The following is a 22,943-nucleotide window of genomic DNA, read 5'->3' as shown; positions in this document are numbered from 1 at the left end:
GTTTTGGAAATATTTTACTTGCAAATATTCAAGATTAAGATTAGATTTATTGATCGAAGATACTTTCTTATGACTCCAATTCTGTAAGGTTCACACTGAACATCATAAAAGAGATCAGTGCTGTACAATGAAAGGCAGAAAACATTTATATCTTTTGTATATCAGTTTTTAAAGTCCATGGCGCAAACAGCAACAAATGCCTTTAGACTATGGTTTAGGATTTCCATAGAACATTTGATAAGCAGATATGAGGAACAACACGTCATCATATGTAAACATTTTAACAGAGCCACTAAGAGGTATTTTGCTGGAAAGATTACCTCAAGCTGCAAGGCCCTTTTCCTTCCCCATTCCCCAGAATACTGTTTTCTGCTGTAACTGTATCTAAAACAACACATAAACTGGATATTCATGTTTTTTAAAATTGAAACTGTGATATGACTACTGCTTATTTATTAACATTTTATTTTTATTATTACAGTCATTCAAATTACTGAGGTTCATATTGATAACTTTGTGTGGACATGAGTAAACTACTTGCATTTTATTTTATATTGTAGTGAAATCTGTACTGTATGTAAGAAATTTATGTCTAGACATATAACTTCTTGTTGTTGTGGTCTTCAGTCCTGAGACTGGTTTGATGCAGCTCTCCCTGCTTCTCTATCCTGTGCAAGCTTCTTCATCTCCCAGTACCTACTGCAACCTACATCCTTCTGAATCTGTTTAGTGTATTCATCTCTTGGTCTCCCCCTACGATTTTTACCCTCCACGCTGCCCTCCAATACTAAATTGGTAATCCCTTGATGCCTCAAAACATGTTCTACCAACCGATCCCTTCTTCTAGTCAAGTTGTGCCACAAACTTCTCTTCTCCCCAATCCTATTCAATACCTCCTCATTAGTTATATGATCTACCCATCTAATCTTCAGCATTCTTCTGTAGCACCACATTTCGAAAGCTTCTATTCTCTTCTTGTACAAACTAGTTATCGTCCATGTTTCACTTCCATACATGGCTACACTCCATACAAATACTTTCAGAAACTTAAAATCTAAATCTATACTCGATGTTAACAAATTTCTCTTCCTCAGAAACACTTTCCTTGGCATTGCCAGTCTACATTTGATACCCTCTCTACTTTGACCATCATCAGTTATTTTGCCCCCAAAATAGCAAAACTCCTTTACAACTTTAAGTGTCTCATTTCCTAATCTAATTCCCTCAGCATCACCCAACTTAATTCGACCTCATTCCATTATTCTCGTTTTGCTTTTGTTGATGTTCATCTTATACCCTTCATCTTATACCCTCCTTTCAAGACACTGTCCATTCCGTTCAACTGCTCTTCCAAGTCCTTTGCTGTCTTTGACAGAATTACAATGTCATCGGCGAACCTCAAAATTTTTATTTCTTCTCCATGGATTTTAATACCTACTCCGAACTTTTCTTTTATTTTGTTTCCTTCACTGCTTGCTCCATATACAGATTGAATAACATCGGGGATAGGCTACAATCCTGTCTCACTCTCTTCCCAACCACTGCTTCCCTTTCATGTCCCTCGACTCTTATAACTGAAGATCTGGTTTCTGTACAAATTGTAAATAGCCTTTCGCTCCCTGTATTTTACCCCTGCCACTTTCAGAATTTGAAAGAGAGTATTCCAGTTAACATTGTCAAAAGCTTTCTCTAAGTCTACAAATGCGAGAAACGTAGGTTTGCCTTTCCTTAATCTTTCTTCTAAGATAAGTCATAGGGTCAGTATTGCCTCACGTGTTCCAATATTTCTACGGAACCCAAACTGATCTTCCCCGAGGTCGGCTTCTACCAGTTTTTCCATTCGTCTGTAAAGAATTTGCGTTAGTATTTTGCAGCTGTGACTTATTAAACTGATAGTTCGGTAATTTTCACATCTGTCAGCAACTGCTTTCTTTGGGATTGGAATTATTATATTCTTCTTGAAGTCTGAGGGTATTTCATCTGTCTCATACATCTTGCTCACCAGATGGTAGATTTTTGTCAGGACTGGCTCTCCCAAGGCTGTCAGTAGTTCTAATGGAATGTTGTCTATTCCTGGGGCCTTGTTTCGACTCAGGTCTTTCAGTGCTCTGTCAAAATCTTCACGCAGTATCGTATCTCCCCTTTCATATTCATCTACATCCTCTTCCATTTCCATAATATTGTCCTCAAGCACATTGCCCTTGTCTATATACTCCTTCCACCTTTCTGCTTTCCCTTCTTTGCTTAGAACTGGGTTTCCATCTGACTCTTGATATTCATACAAGTGGTTCTCTTTTCTCCAAAGGTCTCTTTAATTTTCATGTAGGCAGTATCTATCTTACCCCCACATCCTTACATTTCTCCTCTAGCCATCCCTACTTAGCCATTTTGCACTTCCTGTCGATTTAATTTTTGAGACGTTTGTATTCCTTTTTGCCTGCTTCATTTACTGCATTTTTATATTTTCTCCTTTCATCAATTAAATTCAATATTTCTTCTGTTACCCAAGGATTTCTACTAGCCCTCGTCTTTTTACCTACTTGATCCTCTGCTGCCTTCACTACTTCATCCCTCAAAGCTACCCATTCTTCTTCTACTGTATTTCTTTCCCCCATTCCTGTCAATTGTTCCCTTATGCTCTCCCTGAAACTCTGTACAACCTCTGGTTCTTTCAGTTTATCCAGGTCCCATCTCCTTAAATTCCCACCTTTTTGCAGTTTCTTCAGTTTTAATCTACAGTTCATAACCAATAGACCACGGTCAGAGTCCACATCTGCCCCTGGAAAAGTCTTACAATTTAAAACCTGGTTCCTAAATCTCTGTCTTACTATTATATAATCTATCTGAAACCTGTCAGTATCTCCAGGCTTCCTCCATGTATACAACCTTCGTTTATGATTCTTGAACCAAGTGTTAGCTATGATTAAGTTGTGCTCCGTGCAAAATTCTATCAGGCAGCTTTCTCTTTCATTTCTTAGCCCCAGTCCATATTCACCTACTACGTTTCCTTCTCTCCCTTTTCCTACTACCGAATTACAGTCACCCATGACTATTAAATTTTCGTCTCCCTTCACTATCTTATTTCATCATACATTTCTTCAATTTCTTCGTCATCTGCAGAGCTAGTTGGCATGTAAACTTGTAATACTGTAGTAGGTGTGGGCTTCGTGTCTATCTTGGCCACAATAATGCGTTCACTATGCTGTTTGTAGTAGCTTACCCGCACTCCTATTTTTTTTATTCATTATTAAACTGACTCCTGCATTACACCTATTTGATTTTGTATATATAACCCTGTATTCGCCTGACTAAAAGTCTTGTTCCTCCTGCCAGCGAACTTCACTAATTCCTACTATATCTAACTTTAACCTATCCATTTCCCTTTTTAAATTTTCTAACCTACCTGCTCGATTAAGGGATCTGGGATCTGATATTCCATGCTCCGATCCGTAGAACGCCAGTTTTCTTTCTCCTGATAACGATAGCGACGTCCTCCTAAGTAGTTCCCGCCCAGAGATCCGAATGGGGGACTATTTTACCTCCGGAATATTTTACCCAAGAGGATGCCATCATCATTTAACCATACAGTAAAGCTGCATGCTCTCGGGAAAAATTATGGCTCTAGTTTCCCCTTGCTTTCAGCTGTTCGTAGTACCAGCACAGCAAGGCTGTTTTGGTTAGTGTTATAAGGCCAGGTCAGTCAATCATCCAGACTGTTGCCCCTGCAACTACTGAAAAGGCTGCTGCCCCTCTTCAGGAGCCACACGTTTGTCTGGCCTCTCAACAGATACCCCTCCGTTGTGGTTGCACCTACGGTATGGCTATCTGTATCGCTGAGGCATGCAAGCCTCACCACCAACGGCAAGGTCGATGGTTCTTGGGGGGTGGCGGGGTACAAATAACTTATATTCAATTTTCTCACACAAACAGCAAATAATAATGTCCACATTAAGTCCCATTACTGTGAAAATCTTCTTTTGGCCAATACTCAAACATCTACAGATAATTAATTTTCTTTTTATTATCTCAGTTTTAGCACGTACCTATTTCACAGGAATCACTTTTCCAGAGGTACAAGTACAGTCCTGTATACTAATCAACAAAATTTTATTCTTTGATTTATTCAATTTATGGAAATCACTTTTATTTTCTTTTCTTGGATTTGTTTCTACTTTCTCATTGTTTGCATTACCTTGCACACCTGGTAAAGACTGCAGCCATTACCAAAACAACACAAACTGCCTCTCAAAGGTGCAACAATGCAACTAACTGCTCAGGCTTGTGTTCAACCTTATACTCCCACTTGTGCTCGGAAACACTGGAGTTGCTCACTACAAAAGAGACTGCCTCATACACTAGTGGAAAAAGATGCAAGAATCATATTACATAAACTGATCACAAATATGAGTGTTGAAACTTTATCGGCACAAAGAGTACTCCATGAGGTTTTGGAATTGCAGCCGGATAACGTCGGCTTCTTGCCCCACGATATTTTGGCTGACAACCATTCAACCATCTTCAGGTGAGTGTTTTGCACTGTAGATTGCTGGTGCACATCACTGCCTTCATACTAAAAAATTGACGTGTAGAAGCACGCATGAAAGCAGCCACTACATGAGCAACCACTTTCAAGTTTAATACCCCCTTTGAATATTACTCCATCTACGGTGGGAAATCTCATGTGTAATGTGATACTACATTCTCACTCTCTGTCAGAATGTGCAATTGTGGATTTAATATCAGATGTCAAAATTAAATGTTGCTATACATGTCATTACTCTTGAAATGTTTTCTTTCTGAAGAAATTAAAGAAGTTGGGTCCCATGTCTTATACAGTTGAAAGCAGCGGTCACAATTTATAAGATCTTGTGGTAAACATATTTCCGTCAGTTCTTTTGTAACTGAATCCCATAAGGGTCTCATCGAGGCCAAGATTTCTGTGGCAGAATAATCCGTGGAACGTCCCATTGTGTTCAATGCTTTGGAACGTCCTATGGAGTTCAATGCTTGGCTATGGCTGATCTACTTGGCTGCGAAAGGCAAATGTGACAATGATGTTTAACGACTGACCAAGACATCCAGAAATGGCAGACAGCTGCCCTTCTTCACTTCAGTCATAAATTTTATATTCTTGTGGATGGAATTCATAGGTGCAATAGGAGTTTTTCTTCACCATGGGGCCACATTACAAAAGTATCATCCACATGTTGCAAGAAGGCTTTTGGTTTAACTTCTGCCAAATCAAGTGTCCTCTCCTCAAAGTCTTCCATAAAAAATCAAACAACGGAAAATTCAGGATGGAATGTAACAATATGAGAGAAGGATAGTTGCTACTCACCATAGAGCAAAGATGCTGAGCCATGATAGGCACAATAAAAAGATTCATACAATCATAGCTTTCAGCCATTAAGACCTTTGTCAGCAGTAAACACACATACACACACGCACACACACACGCACGCAAGTGCAACCTGCACACACGTCTGCAGCCTGAGAGAGCTGAAACTACACTGAGAGCAGCAGCACCAGTGCATGATGGGAATGGCGATTGGGTGGGGCTAAGGAGGAGGCTGGGGTGGGGAGGGGAGGGACAGTATGGTGGGAGTGACGGACAGTGAAGTGTTGTCATGCCTACATAGAATGCAGCACAGTGGTTGCAGCTTAGCTTGTAGATCACATGACTGGTTGGTTTCACAGGTAACCCAGCCTTTGATGCGATACGTAATTTTAGTGACTGGACTAGAGTAGGTGGTGGTAGGAGGATGTATGGGACAGGTCTTGCATCTAGGTCTGTTACAGGGGTATAAGCCATGAGGTAAGGGATTGGGAGCAAGGCTTGTGTAAGGATGGACGAGTATATTGTGTAGGTTCGGTGGACGGCAGAAGACCACGGTAGGAGGGGTGGGAAGGATAGTGGGTAGGACATTTCTTATTTAAGGGCATGGCGAGAGGTAATCGAAACCCTGGCAGAGAATGTAATTCAGTTGCTCTAGTCCAAGATGGTACTGAGTTACGAGGGGAATGCTCCTTTTTGGGACTTTGGGAGCTGTCTGTCTGCATGAATGGCCACCGACAAACTGTGGCCAAAAAACAAGTGGACCACCCTGTAGCTGAACACACTGCCAAACATTATACCCTTCATCTCAATGACTGCTTCACAGCCTGTGCCATATGGATCCTTCCCACCAACACAAGCTTTTCTGAATTGCGCAGTTGGGAACTTTCCCTGCAATACATCCTACGTTCCCGTAACCCCCCTGGCCTCAAACTTCCTGTTCCCATTCCAGCACTACACAGCCATCATTTCACCGCCACATCCAGTCTTTTAATTCTTTTATTTTTATTTCTCTCCTTTCTGCTAATTACCCCCTTTCCCTTCCGCACTTTCTCTCCTACTCTCCATCTAAACTGCAACACTTCACTGTCCGTCACTCCCACCATACTATCCCTCCCCCTCCCCGCCCCAGCCTCCTCCTTACCCCCACCCAGTTGCCACTCCCATCATGCACTGGTGCTGCTGCTCACAGTGTACTTTCAGCTCTCTGAGACTGCAGATGTGTGTGCAGGTTGCACTTGTGTGTGTGTGTGTGTGTGTGTGTGTGTGTGTCTACTGCTAACAATGGCCTTAATGGCTGAAAGCTATGATTGTATGAATCTTTTTATTGTGTTTAGCGGCTCAGCATCTCCATTGTATGATGAGTATTCCATAAAAAAGTTTGCTACCAGCGGGGAGAGAGGACTACCTGTGGCAATACCATCAATTTGCTCAAAATATTTACTGTTGAATAAAGAGTATGTTGAGGAAAGAGTGTGATGAACTAGCACTGTTGTATCAGGTTTGAAATTTCCAATGAGTGATAATGAATCCAGGTGAGGGACCCTAATGAAAACTGAAGACAACATTGAAGTCTACTAATAAGTCAGACTCATTGAGTTGAAGTGCTTTCAGTCTATTAATAAAGTCACCAGAGTCGAGAATATGATGTGAGCACTTCCCCACAAAAGATCTCAGTAAAGCCCAAGACGTATTGTCAAATCATATGTAGAAGCACTGATATTGCTCACAATAGGATGTAATGGTAGACCTTCTTTTTGTTTTTTAGAAAACCATATAACCATGATGGAGCAAAGCTGTGAGGTCTTAATCTTTTGCAACTTCTTGGGGAAGGGAAGAAGAATTCAGCAATGCTGGCATTTTTCTTTCCACTCTCCCAGTGGTATCTTTATCAATCTTCCGATACACTGGTTCACTCAACAAGCTTGTAATCTTCTGGTCATATGTCTCAATTGGTAACAGCACAGTGGAGTTTACTTTATCCACTAGAAGGACCACAGTGTGAGGATCATCACGTACTTTGTATAATGTGGAGGAAACATTACTCTTCTGAGTTGGAGTCCTCATAAGTATGTTATATGTTTCACATTGAATTTCTTGTGCAGTGTCACTAGGAAGAGATCTTGAAGAGGCCTTCTGGCATTCAGTTATTAAGTAATAGGTGGTAATATGTTTAGCACAAGATCTCATTACTCATATGCACCTTTCAACTGGATAAGGCATAGGACCCAGTGATTTCTTCAATGTCTTCAGGAAGAAAGGATTTTATGACCAACGATACATCTAGTAACATTTGATTTTATTAATTTTGATAAATGAATTTAAATTCTATGAATGTGTATTCCAGTAAAGAGTTTACATGTAATACCACATTATGCACACAGTTGCGTGACATATATGGATTAATATTCCAAGAGCATGTGAAACTTGAAAGAATTTACTCATCTACCAGCTGCCTTTGCGTATGTGTCTATGTGTCAATTTTTTAGCATAAATGAAGCAATTTGAACTAGCAATCACCAGTGCAGAACACTCATCTGAAGGTGGATGAATGGTTACCAGCCGTAATATTGTGGCAAGAAGTCAGCATTATCTGGCTGCAATCCCCAAACTTCATGGAAAGATCACAAATATTCAAAACACAAACTGCGTGAGCAACTTCTTTTTGATCAACATTTTGAGTGGACTGTTCTTCCAATCAGTCACTCGAAGACAAATGTCCAGGATAGCTTTGCAATTCATGTTTGGTAAATATGATGAAGCAGATCCAACTGCATAGGTGTCCATGGCCAATGACAGTTGAAAGAAAGCCTTTTCGGTTAAGGCTGTGTCATAATGAAACACTAAAAACAAGTAGAAAACTGGTATTTAAACATCTTTGCAGCTGTCCTCTTCAGGGCGACTAAACACAAGTTCCCGAAATGAAGACTGCTCTAAAGATGATCAAAATCATCAGTTTTACAATTGTTTTTAGTAATCCATTATGGTTGGGGGGTAGGGGTGCAATACCTCAAATGCTTTTCTTAAAAACAACAAAGCTGCTTGAGTGTGTCTGTAGTAACAATTTACACATGGTCTATAGCATCCAATGACATAGTGTCCAAAAATAAATAGCAAACACAACTATCCCATACCACGACAACCTGGCTACAAAACCTTACCTATCAGTGTATTCCATAGACAGCATCTGTAAGTGACAAATATACTGCCACATTTATGGACATGGTCATACGGAAGCCACAATTGTAGTGTAGAAATTTGTCTAATCAAGATCACAACTGTAGGACATGTATATTCTGATTAAAATTATTTTGGGTTGATGTTTCAACAAGTTGAGAGATAGAGCTACTCGTCATTGAATTGCAGTTCTTTCTCTAGTGCCACATGCTTGGTGTTTTGCATGTTTTGTAGGTACATACAGTGCCTCATGAAGTGTGACTGGCTGCATGTCAGCAGCACTGTTCCCCCATCACTGCAATCTGTCAGTCGGGGTGTAAGAGCTGTGTATGGTGTGCAGAAAACTTCTGAGGAATAAAACATCTCATTTTGAACACCACAGGTTTTTCTGTTAAACTTCAGTAGACAACAGGGGGATAGGGAAAATTTCCAGACAGTGTATGTGGTGTTTTTCAGTGGAAAGGGAAGATGATTTTTTCCACTGTGAAATATAAGGGAAAGACTTTAAGACAAGACCTATTTCCTAGATCATTAGACATCATTCACTGTCAACATACATGCAGCTGATCTTGTTAAGATCCTCTTCAATGTACATGCCTTTTAATGATTGCAAAATATACCAGCATGCATTTGCAATATATTTGACATGTAATCTTCACTTAAAAATAAACATTTTATGTGATGTAAGCCAGCTCACTCTATACATATAGATCTTGAGAATCCTCGTACCACCCACTTATTTGTCTATCTGAATGCAAAGTGGATATTGTCAATGGGAGCCGAATTGACTTTCTTCAATGTATTGATAGTACCATCAGTATAGATCGTTGCACATTGTACCGTGAGACATCTAATGTTACACATTATGAGGAGTAAATGTCCTCTATATGTGAATAGTTTATGCCCTGATTTTCTGAGGACGTTAAAACTGCTCTGTGACAAACCCCACAGAACCCATATCAAGAAGTTGATGAGACGTGACTAGTCACATGAATCATCACACATAACAGAAGTTCTCTGGGGCTGTGTACTGCTTTCTTGGGAGATGTTAGCATTGAATTAAGTCTGTCTTATTTGTGTATGTGTGCGTGTCACACTCATTCATACTTACTCATCTACATAAGTTTAAGTATAAACAGAATACTATTCACTGGTAACCATTTAGTTATTGTATTGGTATATAATAATCATTATGTTCAATGGTTGCATCTGTAGCAGGAATGCAGTGAGTCCCTGGTTGTGCTTGCAAACTTATCTACTCACTCTTTTTTTCTATGGTGCTATAGTCCATTTGTACTTAACAACAGACTCAAGTGACAAGTCTTCAGTTAAATGCAGCCGCAGAGATTAATGAGTTCTCTCCGAACACACGGAGACAGCAAGTTCGGAGATGACGTGATAAAAACTGCTAGTGAGTTTGAAGCAAGTACACAGAGCTCGTTTCAAATCTATAGTGTGTGTCCTGCTTACACTAATAACATGAGCTACGTAAGTTTTAAGGGACTTTTCTCTTGTGAAAGATGTACAAAATACATGAAGAGAGTTGAGGCAGTATTCATGTATCAGTTTTTGTGCTGTTAACTATACATTTGCCAGAGAGCAACACATATTCACTGCTATTGGGAAAAATGAAAAGCCATGAAGGAAAGAGATATGAAATTAACAGGACAGGTACAGTAGAATAAACACACAAATGTATTTTGAACAGCTAACCACCAACATCAGCATTTGCCGTATACAGTGCATTTCAGATATAAGTAGTATGAGCAATTCTCAGCTGAAAAGTTCATATGGGTGTCCAATTTTCAGTGAGTGTGGAGAAGAAAACTGATTGAAATTAATATTCAGAGTACAGATGCAGTTATTTAATTTTGAAAGGGATGTCAAGCACTGATAATTCTGAATTATATGAGAATTAAGATTCCTGTTGAATACTTATGGTAATACAAATATTCAAAACAGTGTTGCATATACTATTTATCAGGCTTGTAATACAAATGCTCTTTCTGCTTGCAAGACGTACCATAGGCTGTTTCCTAACAGCAAAGTCACAAGTGTTTACTTACACTCTGGGCAATTTCTTTGGTTCCAATAGTTTCCAATTCTTCTGAATGTGCAATTGAACCAAATGTGGATGATGTGGAAGCCATTTTTTGGGCAGTAAAATGTAACATAATAGTAAAACACACAAGAAAATAGTGCATTGAAATCATCAATTCCCTCCAAAATGCCCTACATGTAAGGGACTACAGAGCCTCAACTACAGTGCTGGCACAATGCTGGAGCAGAGCAGTATCAAGATGATTCTGCACTCCTAGCAAAACTGTCAGAGATCTGCTCCCACATAACTATATTTTCGCCTTTTTTTCAATGCATTTTCAGCAAATTTTATAATTTTGTTAAATCACAATTGAAAGAAAAAAAACTTAAATGAACTATGCTGATATACAACACTGCACACAACAAATTTAATGCATCATTGTGGGAAATAATTTACAAATTAAATAAACCTATTGTTTTCACTGACATAATAAATAACAGATTTTATTTGCTCCTCATAAATTATTAATAGTGCATAGATTAATAATCAGAAATAAAAGAAAAAGGTCTAGAATTAAGAGTTGAGGAAGTATTCCTTTGCAGGAATACTCTTTTCATTATAATTTTATATTTGCATGTCCCTACTTTGAGTAAAGTAAATTCACTCGCTGATTATGTCACTTAAATCAAGTTTACACCAATGTTTCATATTCAGTTGACAAGCTAGCTAGATGGGATCATGAATGCAATTTTTTTTTTTCATTTCTCTTATTGTTCTGTGAAATACTTTGATGCACATTAGCTAAAACAGTCTTGTTCCCATCCTCAATCAGCTTTAAGTATGAAACTTCCTGGCAGATTAAAACTGTGTGCCCGACCGAGACTCGAACTCGGGACCTTTGCCTTTCGCGGGCAAGTGCTCTACCATCTGAGCTACCAAAGCACGACTCACGACCGGTACTCACAGCTTAACTTCTGCCAGTACCTCGTCTCCTACCTTCCAAACTTTACAGAAACTCTTCTGCGAACCTTGCAGAACTAGCACTCCTGAAAGAATGGATATAGCGGAGACATGGCTTAGCCACAGCCTGGGGGATGTTTCCAGATATCAGCGCACACTCCGCTGCAGAGTGAAAATCTCATTCTGGAGCTCTAAGTATTTTTATCATCTTTAAATATCCTGGAAGCACTTCCACAAGACTCTGCAGTCACTGGCATTATCACCACCAACAGCATCAAAGCTATTTAGATGTTTGGATAACCATCTCAACACCCATACTTTGTAAAAACCTTTAATACAAGGTGCATTCCATAAGTATAGTGAGCAAATTCATAACAAGTCATTTATTGAATATATTTGTACAAATAATCAAAAATTTTCAAAATAGCACCCTCTTGCGTCAATACACTTCTGGAGGCGGTACTTCCATGCCCTGAAGGCACCCTGGAATGCCTTTTCTGGAATGTCCCTTCGAGCTGATTTAACATGCGCCTGGATGCTTTCAATCGTGTCCTAATGTTTTCCTTTCATGTCTCCTTTTAACCGAGGAAACAAAAAATAGTCAGCAGGAGCCAGGTCAGGACTGTAGGGAGGCTGGGAAACCAAAGGGGTCTTTGTCCTGGCCAGGAAGTCGTTGACAATGAAGGTGATGTGACTCGGCGCGTTATCGTGGAGAACTTTCCACGTGTCCTTGGTGTCGCTTCAGCAGCTTGAGACCCTCCTTTTCAGTCTTTTGAGCACTTCCAAGTAGAAATCTGAGTTCACTGTAGTTCCAGTAGGTACGAATTCATGGTAGACAATGCCTCTGATGTCAAAGAAGACAATGAGCATGGTTTTGATCCTGGACTTGCTCATGTGTGCCTTCTTGGGACGGGGCAACGATGGGGTGTGCCACTCTGAACTCTGCCTTTTTGTCTCAGGGTCGCAGTCAAAAATCCACGACTCATCACCAGTGATAACTGAGTTTAAAAAATGAGATTCATTTTCACACATTTCCAACATTTCTTGGCACCGAAGCACTCACACGTGCTTGTGTTCGTCAGTGAACACTTTTGGGATGAGTTTGGCACACACCTTTCTCATGTTCAAATCTTTTGTCACAATGTGGAAAACCATTGTTTTTGACATGTTAAGAGTTTGTGCTATCAATTGAAGGCTCAGCTGTCTGTCAGAGATCAAACAATTGCGCACATGTGTCACATTTTCGTAGACTCGTTTGGTTGATGGCCATCCACTGCGAGGTTCGTTGGTGATCTCCTCCATGAACGACTTGTGCCATCGGGAAAACTTGTGATCTGGACAAGCAATTATTCCCAAAGGCATGATGAAGTAATGGAAATGTTTCAGTGGTGGACTTCCCAAGTTTAACGCAAAATTTCTCTACAGAATAATCCATGCTGTGTTACATAAACTCATTACGAGGTTGATGGAAACGCACGTCCTGACTCTCCGGCAGCTCACAGCCAAATGAGACAAATAGCGTTTTGAAGATGACACCCCTTTCTGCTTAGCCCAGCCAGTTACAACACGCTGTGGTGTACCGTTGTGTCAGAAAAAAATTGGTCTCATTACTTATGGAACGCGCTCTGTATATCTAAATGGGAAGCCATATCACTGCTTTTAACCAGCTTTTTTCCTGGAACTAGAAAGCAGTAATCTGTTTAAACTATCTCTACTGCATTAATATCTCTGCTATACTTGACACCACAATAGGCTGAATGTTTTTCAAGATAATTCACAGAACTTTCATTTAAGGCATTTTCCCACAGTATATTGAAGTCTAAAACGTCTGATGAGATGGGATGATGAATGTGAGATTTTTTTTCATTTCACTTATTATTCTGTGAAATACTTTGAAGTACTTCAGCTAAATGAGTCTTGTTCCTGTCCGCAATCAGGATAAATCATAAGCAATCGGGAAAACTCAACATTATTCTCCTGGTTCTGGGGGCCTCTCTTGATAGTGGCCCTGCACTGGAGCACTACTTACTGCTGTGATATTGCTCGTATTCACTAGTACGGGTGTCTGGAGAAATTTATCCAGGAAGGGGTCGGCTCGCACACAAAAACTTGAAATTTTTGTTATAAATGAGTGTTTTTGGTCAGTTTTCAGATGTGACATGCCACAGGAACTAAATTTAAGGTGACACAGAAAACTTATCATATCCCAGTGAACTGATGATTATCCATGGTATATGAGAATTCCGTAATGAATAAAAATTGTGTACTCCAGCTTCCAGGGGTGAGGGGGAAGGGGTAAGTGTCTCCACCCAGTTGTGGACTCTTTTGCCCATTAGTATCTGCACTACCGTGGAGTATCCATGGAAGCAGACATGATGGCATCAAATCTTTTATTTCTGTGAAACTTTGGTTGAGTTTTTCTATGGTAAATGTCTCTGGTACTTGCACAGACTGTGTAAAAAAAATTTTTTTCTTCAGTTCACTTCCATTCTGCATGTCTGATTTCCACTGTAAAAAGCATGACAACATTTTTTTTACTTCATTCTACATTGAAAGATTCATTGTATATGTACAAAAACAGCTCAGATTACAATCCTTGATACAGAAAATGGTAGTACATTTTTCTGAATACGTCACTGATTAACTAACATATGATAAGATTACAAATAAATGGTTGCTACTATTTACGTATCTTTTTGAAGCATCTCTTAGTCTGTATGTAATCATGACACTCTTCTAATGTGTAGAAATGGTTTTGTAAACGGAATTTCTTAACCTGAAACGTTAGCTTTAGTGTGTGAAGAATCATAACTATGTTGGGTGGTGCACTGACTAATTTTAATCCTGCATATTTCAAACATTTTGTCATTGAATGATATTCTCTGGCTGCTGATGTATAAGGTGTACAGCTTTGCTTCCGCCGTTTGTTGATAGGTGGCGACAACAGTAAGTAGCGATCGAAAGAAACAGATCGCAAACATCAGGCAGTTAGCTTGGACCTCAATCAACATAACCTCATTCAAACATTAGTTGATTTGTGTCTGCATCATAAAGTTGTTCTTGATTGAAAATGTAAGTTTTTTAAGAGCCTAATTCTCGTCATTTGTGAGAGGTGTTACGGTTTTGTTCCAATATGAAGAAAACAGCACCTGAGTCTTATTGAATGCTCTCAAGTACGTATGGTAAAGACGCTATTAGTGAAAGAACATGTCATGTTTCAACGTTTCAAGAACTGTGATTTTAACGTCGTAGACCAGTGTAGTGGTGGAAGAGAGAATGTTTTCAAAGATGCAGAATTGGAGACTTTGCTGAGTGAAGACTCATATCAAACTCAAGAAGAATTGGCCCGATTAGTGGGAATGACACAGCAAGCCATTTCAAAACATCTCAAGGCTATGGACATGATTCAGAAAGAAGAAATTGGGTCCCATGTGAGCTGAAACCAAGAGATGTTGCCCAGTGTTTGTGAGTTTGTGAAAATTTGCTTCAGAGGCAGAAACAGAAGGGATTTTTGCATTGTATTGTGACCGAAGATGAAAAATGCATTCATTATGATAACCCTAAACGCAAAAAAATCATGGGCTATCCCGGCCATGCTTCCATGTCAATGGCCAAACCAAATACTCACGGCTCCAAGATCATGCTCTGCATTTGATGGGACCAGCTTGGCATCGTGTACTATGAGGTATTAAAACCAAGTGAAACAATCACAGGTGCTTGTTATGAAATGCAATTAATGAGTTTGAGCAGAGCATTGAAAGACAAATGGCTGCAATACAGCAAGAGGTACGACAGAGTGATTTTGCAGCATGGCAATGCTCGACCCCACATTGCAAAAGAGGTCAAAACATACTTGAAAATGTTAAAATGGGAAGTCCTACCCCACCCGCCGTATTCTCCAGACATTGCTCCCTCTGACTATCACCTATTTAGATCAATGTTGCATGGCCTGACGGACCAACACTTCTGATCTCATGAAGTAGTCACAAATTGGATTGATACATGTATCGCTTCAAAAGATGAACAATTTTTTCGACGTGGGATTCGTTCACTACCCAAAAGATGGGAGAAAGTAGTGGTCAGCGATGGAAAATAATTTGAATGATACCTGTGTAGCCAATTTGTTTCATTGAAGCCTCAAATGTTGGGGAAAAAACAGCAGAAGCAAAGTTGTACATCTTGTAAAATTTTCTTTATTCTATTATTTTTCTAATACTAATTAGAATATATGTTGGGGTGTAGTCTATAAATAAAAAAGGTTTTGGAAACAGGCCACAGCAGGATTCCTTATTTTTACCTCCAAAGATATTGTTATAGCCCTTTATTGGAAACTCACTATCTTATTTAGTTTTGCTTTGGTTGTTGCTCCCCAAATTTCTGGTTCTTTAGCTTTGAAAATACAGCATGATATGCAGTCTTACAGACAACAGCATCTTTGCAAAACTCGCTAATCTTACTGATGGAAAATACCTTCTTAGATAACTTATATGACAGTCATGATACATGTCCCATTTCAGATTGGTTTGAATGGATAAACCAAGTAATTTTATGCTACACTATTTTATTTACTACTTTACTGCCTGTGTACAGTTTAATTCTATTGTTGAGTCCACACTGCTGAAATTCACGAGAGTTACTGGTGTTTACATTTAGGAGGCTGTCATTAAAGTACTGAACAATTTAATTTGTCATGTTACTACAATGAGCCTAAAGTTCATTAAATGATTCAGGTTTGCACATATTGGACTTATCATCTGCTTACAGAACTACTTTAGAGCTTAGAGAGCAATATTTAATATAACTAAGATACAACAGAAACAATAGGGCCCTAGAGCCCAGTAGCACCACATATTTTATATTAGCAAATTTAGATGTGTGAACATCACTTTCAGTTAGACATGTTGGATTTATTAGGTCATAAGCAGTGGCTGTTGTGTCAATGTTGTATAGCTTACTTAATAGGATAATGTTTACAAAGTAAAAAGCTTTATCAAGGGGTAGTTACATACCTTCAAAATCTTCCTTGTTCTCAATTGCACTTAGCACTTTAATTAACTGAGCAGCTGTAATGCTAGTTGATTTACATTTTAGGAATACATTTTGATATTCAAACATTAGACTGTATTTGTTGGGAAAATTTCTAATTATATTACGTACAACTTTGCCAAATATTTTGGAGAAAATATTAAGTGCTGAGATTGATTCGTAATTTAAAATTTTGCATTTGTCACCTTTTTTAAAGACTGGTGTTATCTAGGCTATTTTTAGTCTGGCAAGGAAGGTGCCCAATTGTGTTATATTATTTACTGCTACAAGCAGAGGTGCACACTTTTATTATATTAATAATGAGGTTGTCCAGCCTTGCAGAAATGGAAGATTTTAAAGAGCTGATGATGATAATTATTTCTTTGTAAGTTGTTGTTGGGGCTAGATATGTGCTGTGTGCAGATGGACTGATTTTAAAATTATACTGTAGGATTTTGTGTTTGTCACTGGTGACTTTCCTTACCAATGAAAAATATTCATTGCATATGTTTGCAATTTCAAGTTGGCCTTTCATGTACATCCCACTGTGGTTAACAAAAAAATTACAGAGGATCTGTATCTGCATGTTCTAAAACTGATTGTCATTGCTCAAACACAAATAGTAACATTGGACTAATGTCTAGATAAGGGACATCACCAGTCATGGTGGTGTTTCTTACTGCTTAACTGCTTGTAAGTTGGCAACATGTCACTTTCACATAGCCAGTGAGATGATACTCTCTCATAACCAATATGAGGCGAGGAAAGAGGCAATGAATTTCTAATGCAGCAATTGATATCATCGTCTTCTTCATAATCTCTTCCAGAAATATGTCACAAATTACAAAAATAAAGTAACATTGGGTCGCAATAGCACAGCTTAAATTTCTGCAAGTTAAATGAGGAACAGTTAAATTTATAATCTTGGTTGTCACAAAAACTTGCTTCTGCATACATTACAAATCCCAAGATTGTGGTATATTCATGTAAAAATGTCAGAATATTTTTTGTCTCCTGTCCTGAAACACATCTGCCACTTTCTCACTAACTGTGTAGGGCCAGCAGCTGACACACCCCCTTCCATTCCTGTTGTACCAACAAGGTTGCATGATACACATAAGTACACCATGGCCACTGTATGCATCCTGTAACAGTTGAGATGGTACTTATTGACACTTTCAGAAACAGAATTCAACATGAAGATAAAAAAAAATGGTACAATGACTGTTTTGCCTTTGAAGTTATATACGAGTACAAGTGATACTCATAATGTTTATATTTTTCTCAGAGTTCTTATTTGTAAATACAAGTTTTAGCTGGACTATGCGAAAATTTACCTGTGAATTGGTTAAACATACACAGAAACGTAAAACACTAATCTGGAATGACTGAGCGTATTTTAATAAATAGTCAATACATAAAGCTTACATGTGACCTTAATAAACTTCTGTTCATGGCTGTAACCTAGACTGTCCTAAGCAGTTACTGTTGTTACATGAAATGTATGATACCTTATGAATAGAGTAATAATAATTAGAATAAAGTTGGATTTGAAATGAAGGCACAAGTTTTGAGAAATTCTCAATGTTGTTCTCATGATATGATTACATGGTGCACTCACAATTTGTCATGAAAGTGAACACATGATACCCCAGTAAAATGCATTCTGACAATGAGCAAGGCCTGCACTTTCTTAAGGAAAAGAAACATACATTCAACAGTTTCTCCACTAACAGTGATAAAAAACTCACTTTTTATATTTCAGTTAAAATTTGACTTTTGTTCTGGCACGATGAAACAGTGATTGCATAAATTTGTCATGTATCCTCTATAACGTCTTCATATTGCTTACCACAACAGAAATGGAAATTCTTACCACATAAACCAACAATGCAAAACATTAACAGTAAATAAACAGAGATTGTAGAGCAAGTTGTACAAGTGCTGCTTCCTAGCTTATATACTGGTGCAGTAAATTGCTAGTGTAAAATACTTTAGCCAAGGGGACTCACAAAAATGTGGGACTTTTGAGCACCCCCAAAAGAAATTTCAGGACATGGGACATTTTGTAGGAAAAAAATGGATTGTCTCAAGAAGAAGAGGATGAATGGACACTCTACATTAGAGGCATTCTATTTGCATAGATGGATTTATATCGTAGCACCAAACACAAAAGGTCATATTAACAAATGATTCAAACAGGAATTAGAATAAACTCGAAGTATGGAAAATATTAAATAATACTAGTTTGGGCACTTGAACCTGTCCAGCTACTGACCTCCACAAATGATTTAACGGGCGTAAGAGAATTCTTCAATTGTGATCAAGCTACAAAATTGATAAATGTCCCAAACACAGCCAAGAGAATAATTAAGGAGGCTTACTAGTGGTTCAAAGCACACTTATTGTCAAAAGTGTGATCATATGGGGTATCAAGTGAAATTTATGACTGGACTGAGAACTTTTTGGTAGGGAGGATAAAGCATGTTATGTTGGATGGAGAGTCATCGTAGATGTAGAAATAGCTTTATGTATGCCCCACGGAAGTGTATTGAGATCCATGCTGTTGATGGTGTACATCAATGACCTTGCAGTCTATATTAATAATAACCTCAGACCATTTGCAGATTATGCAGTTATCTATTATGAAGTACTGTCTGAAAGAAGCTGCATAAATATTGATTCAGGTCTTAATAATATTTCAAAGTGGTGCACAGATAGGCTACTTGCTTTAACTGTTCAGAAATGTAAAATTGTGCACTTCATGGAAAAAAAAGTATCTTATGACTATAATGTCAATGAGTCACTTGTAGAATTGGCCAACTCATACAAATATGTGGGTGTAACATTATGTAGGGTATGCAATGGAATGATCACATAGGCTCAGTTGTGGGTAAAGCATGTGGTATACTTTGGTTTATTGGGAGAATACTGGGGAAAGTGCAACCAGTCTATAAAGGTTATTGCTTATAAATAACTAGCATGAACGGTTCTAGAATATTGCCTACTACAACCCCTTACCTATCGCTCACACAGGGATCATGAGGTTAATAATTGTTACGAACCCTCTGCCATGCACCTCACGTGGTTTGCATAGTATAGATATAGCTGTTATTTAAGCTTTAATCTTACTAACAGTCATTTTATGGAGTTCCAGATGAGTCATAATGACTTACTGGTACCAAAAGTAGAGATGAACAGATATATAGTGGCTGAGGCACCACATGTAAAGTTTCTAGGCACCCAGAAGGATAATGAACTAACGTGGCATCAGAATGTGGATAAGTTACAAAAGGCCCAGTTCTGTTTGGTTTGCACTTAGGTATCTTTCTCAGTGTGGGGGCCTGTTGACAGAATTCCCAGACCATTTTTCATACTTCCACTATTTACTGTCATGTAGCATAATCTTCTATGGAAATGCAGGTAAGGTCAAAAAAGTTTTTACAGAAGCATGTGCTAAGAATATTGTGTAAAGCTGACAATAATAGAACATCCTGTGGAGGACCCATCGAGGTCATAGAGTCTTACTTTTTAGATACACATACTCCTTAACAATAATCTTGCTTTGTAACAAGAGTGAATTTACGATGAACTGTAGGCCTTTTCACATGGAGTTTTATATTCTGGTGCAACAGTCTAAACAAGTTACCATGCATGAAATTGCAATACCAAGATACTAAAGAAAACAATGGTAAAGAATACATAATTATAGACAACTATAACAGTTAATCAGAATATTTGTACTCAGGGATGTAAATTCTGCGTAACTTTAATGTTGATATCATACAGATCTTGCTTGAAGTATTAGACAAGTAACTGCAGCTGCGTAGTATAAGAAGATGAGCAGTGGCTCTTCTGAGAGTATTTGTTTTTGTCCCATAGAAATGTACAATGATGGAAATGCTTAGGCAGTTGATCTCTAGGATGTTAATATTCTTACCTGCAGGGGCATTTCTTTGGATCTCACACTATTACTTCAGAGTCTTTTTCAGGTATTGTTACGTGGACTGGATGGAGAGTTGTAAAAATAAATAAATAAAACTTTTGTGTACAACTCTCACGCACGCATGTACACATACACACACACAGTCGGCTACTTGGGCAGTCATTTCTGGAGTGTACCGCACACTGGACCCAGTGAGTGGGACACTACAATTTTCAAACCTATGGCTCAAGTCTAGGAAATCATAACTTAAGTTTTTCCCTAGTTCAGGCATTCCATTCAACTCAAAATCAGGGCGTCATCATCAGCTCTGGGGTCAATGCCAAAGATAGTGATCTTTGTTGAAACGCTTTGAACAAGACTAATCTTGGCAACTATTTCTGCCAGGCACTGAAATGAGCCAAGTATGATCTCGCAACTCAAAGGCATTGTTCTGTACAGTTAGTTGCACCCTTTTCCTTCAATAGTTACTGGGACAGCTTCTCAAACATATTGCATGAGGTCTCTAGGAATACATACACAGCGCTTGGAGTGGTCCTTACCATTTCTTGCTGCCATTTTCCTACGGGGTAGCATTATTCCCAGTATGTTTCAACTGCTGATGATTAAGGCACACTTGCCCTTTTGCATTTCCCTCCCCTTGAGATGGAAAGCAGCAGATTTCCCAACAGCTATTCTGCATGCACATGATGGAGTAGGTGAAGTTTCAGTTGCAGTACAAAATAGCACCTTGAAATTGTTGGGCGAGAGGTGGGTGTAGTACACTGAGTTGCTCCAGGATTCCTGTCTCGTTTGCACAGAACCTACTACTGAACTGCCATTCATAGTCGCGGTATGTTGAAGGATCCTGAACCTCCTGCAGCTGCGACAACACACAGAGGAGTGCGTAGTACTTGGGGTACCTTTGGTATCTCTGGTACCTGTATCTTGGTAGGTCTTACAATTGTGTGACAGTTGTCAGGGTGGTACCTAGCTGCCTATGAACAGCAACTAACTCATTCTGTGCATGAGAACAGCATTCACAGTGGGGCTACACTGTGGCTACTGCAATGTTTGCAGAACAGTAAACAATAAGTTAAAAACTAAATTTATAAATTCTCTCTTAATAACTGGATCTTTTATATTACAAGTTTTCTCTAAGAACTGGTGCAATTAATACAAAACAACAGAGAGATTACTGTAATGGCAAGAACAATTATGTGTGCATATGCTGTGTGCAGATGCAGGAGCTGGCCACAATTCTGAGCTTTTGACTACGGTCAGTCACCTTCATGTTGCTACCTTGAGGTATAGCAGAGGTGGACAATCTGGCGCATTGCATGGGACACCTCAGGTGTTTTGCCCATGGGCTCTGCTTCTGAGGCACCTCCTAGTGTACCTGTCATGGTGGATCTGCCCTCGCAGCTGGGTGGGTGGTAGATGGTAAGATATTCGTGTTGCTCATGGTGGAGGACCAATGTGGAGACTGGTCACCTGGCTTCGCCCATTCACCCTGTAAGTGGACTCCTTCAGCAGAGTCTGAGCAGACACACTGGTGGAGGGGCTCACTATTTATTGGGAGCCCAATGTTTGGTGCATTTTGGAGCCCCGTAGTCAGACAGTGTTCCCAGCTGGAAAGAAAGCCAATGTGTACTTGATATTTTGCAGGGGAGCCTCATCCAAGATGTGGAGGCTGCCTTGTCTGTGGCTATTGAGCATGCAGGGTACACTCGTCTGCACGTTGTGGCTCATGTCAGCACCGACAATGCCTGTTGCATGGGTTCTGAGGCAATCCTCAGTTTGTACAGGCAGCTGGCGGAGATGGTGAAGACTGCTGGCCTCGGGTGTGGGGTGCAAGAAAAGCTTGCAATTTGCAGCATCATTACCACAGTTGATCGTGGTCCTTTAGTTTGGAGCTGAGTAGAGGGTCTCAAACATGGGCTACGTTGACTCCATGACTGTCTTTGCTACATATTTCTAGACCTGTGTTATTGTGTGGGGATTTGTACGGCTCCACATGATAAGTCAGAGGTGCACTACACGAAGGAAGCTGCTACTTGGGTAGCATAGTACTTGTGGAGTGATCACGAGGTTTTTTTTTTAGGCTAAGTGGTAGTGTGAGGTGCTCTGATGAACACTCGTAAGTCAATATGGAGCAAGGAAAGTCAAATGGCATTCAGAATAAAAACTAAACTGTTAAAGTATTCGTAATACAGTCCCTGAATTTACTGCCCCCTGGGAAAGTTCTCGCACTCAAATTATTCTCGGGACCGAGAGTGAGCTGCAATCTGAAGTGGAGAGCTCTGAGATATTTGGCAAGTCAAGGAACGCATATTGGCAAGACAGATTAAGAGGCCACAGGAGGGGGAGTGTTCAAAAAATATTGTTTCTATAGAGGTCAAAGTGAAGTGTGACAGTGAAGTCATCTGGTGGCATTTAATAGGTGGAGGTGAAATAAAGTTATTTTTGAATGTTTTTACTGA

This window comes from Schistocerca gregaria, chromosome 3 (assembly GCF_023897955.1).
Source record: "Schistocerca gregaria isolate iqSchGreg1 chromosome 3, iqSchGreg1.2, whole genome shotgun sequence".
Taxonomy (NCBI): domain Eukaryota; kingdom Metazoa; phylum Arthropoda; class Insecta; order Orthoptera; family Acrididae; genus Schistocerca; species Schistocerca gregaria.
The sequence above is the reverse complement of the archived record's forward strand: the minus strand, read 5'-3'. Positions refer to the sequence as shown.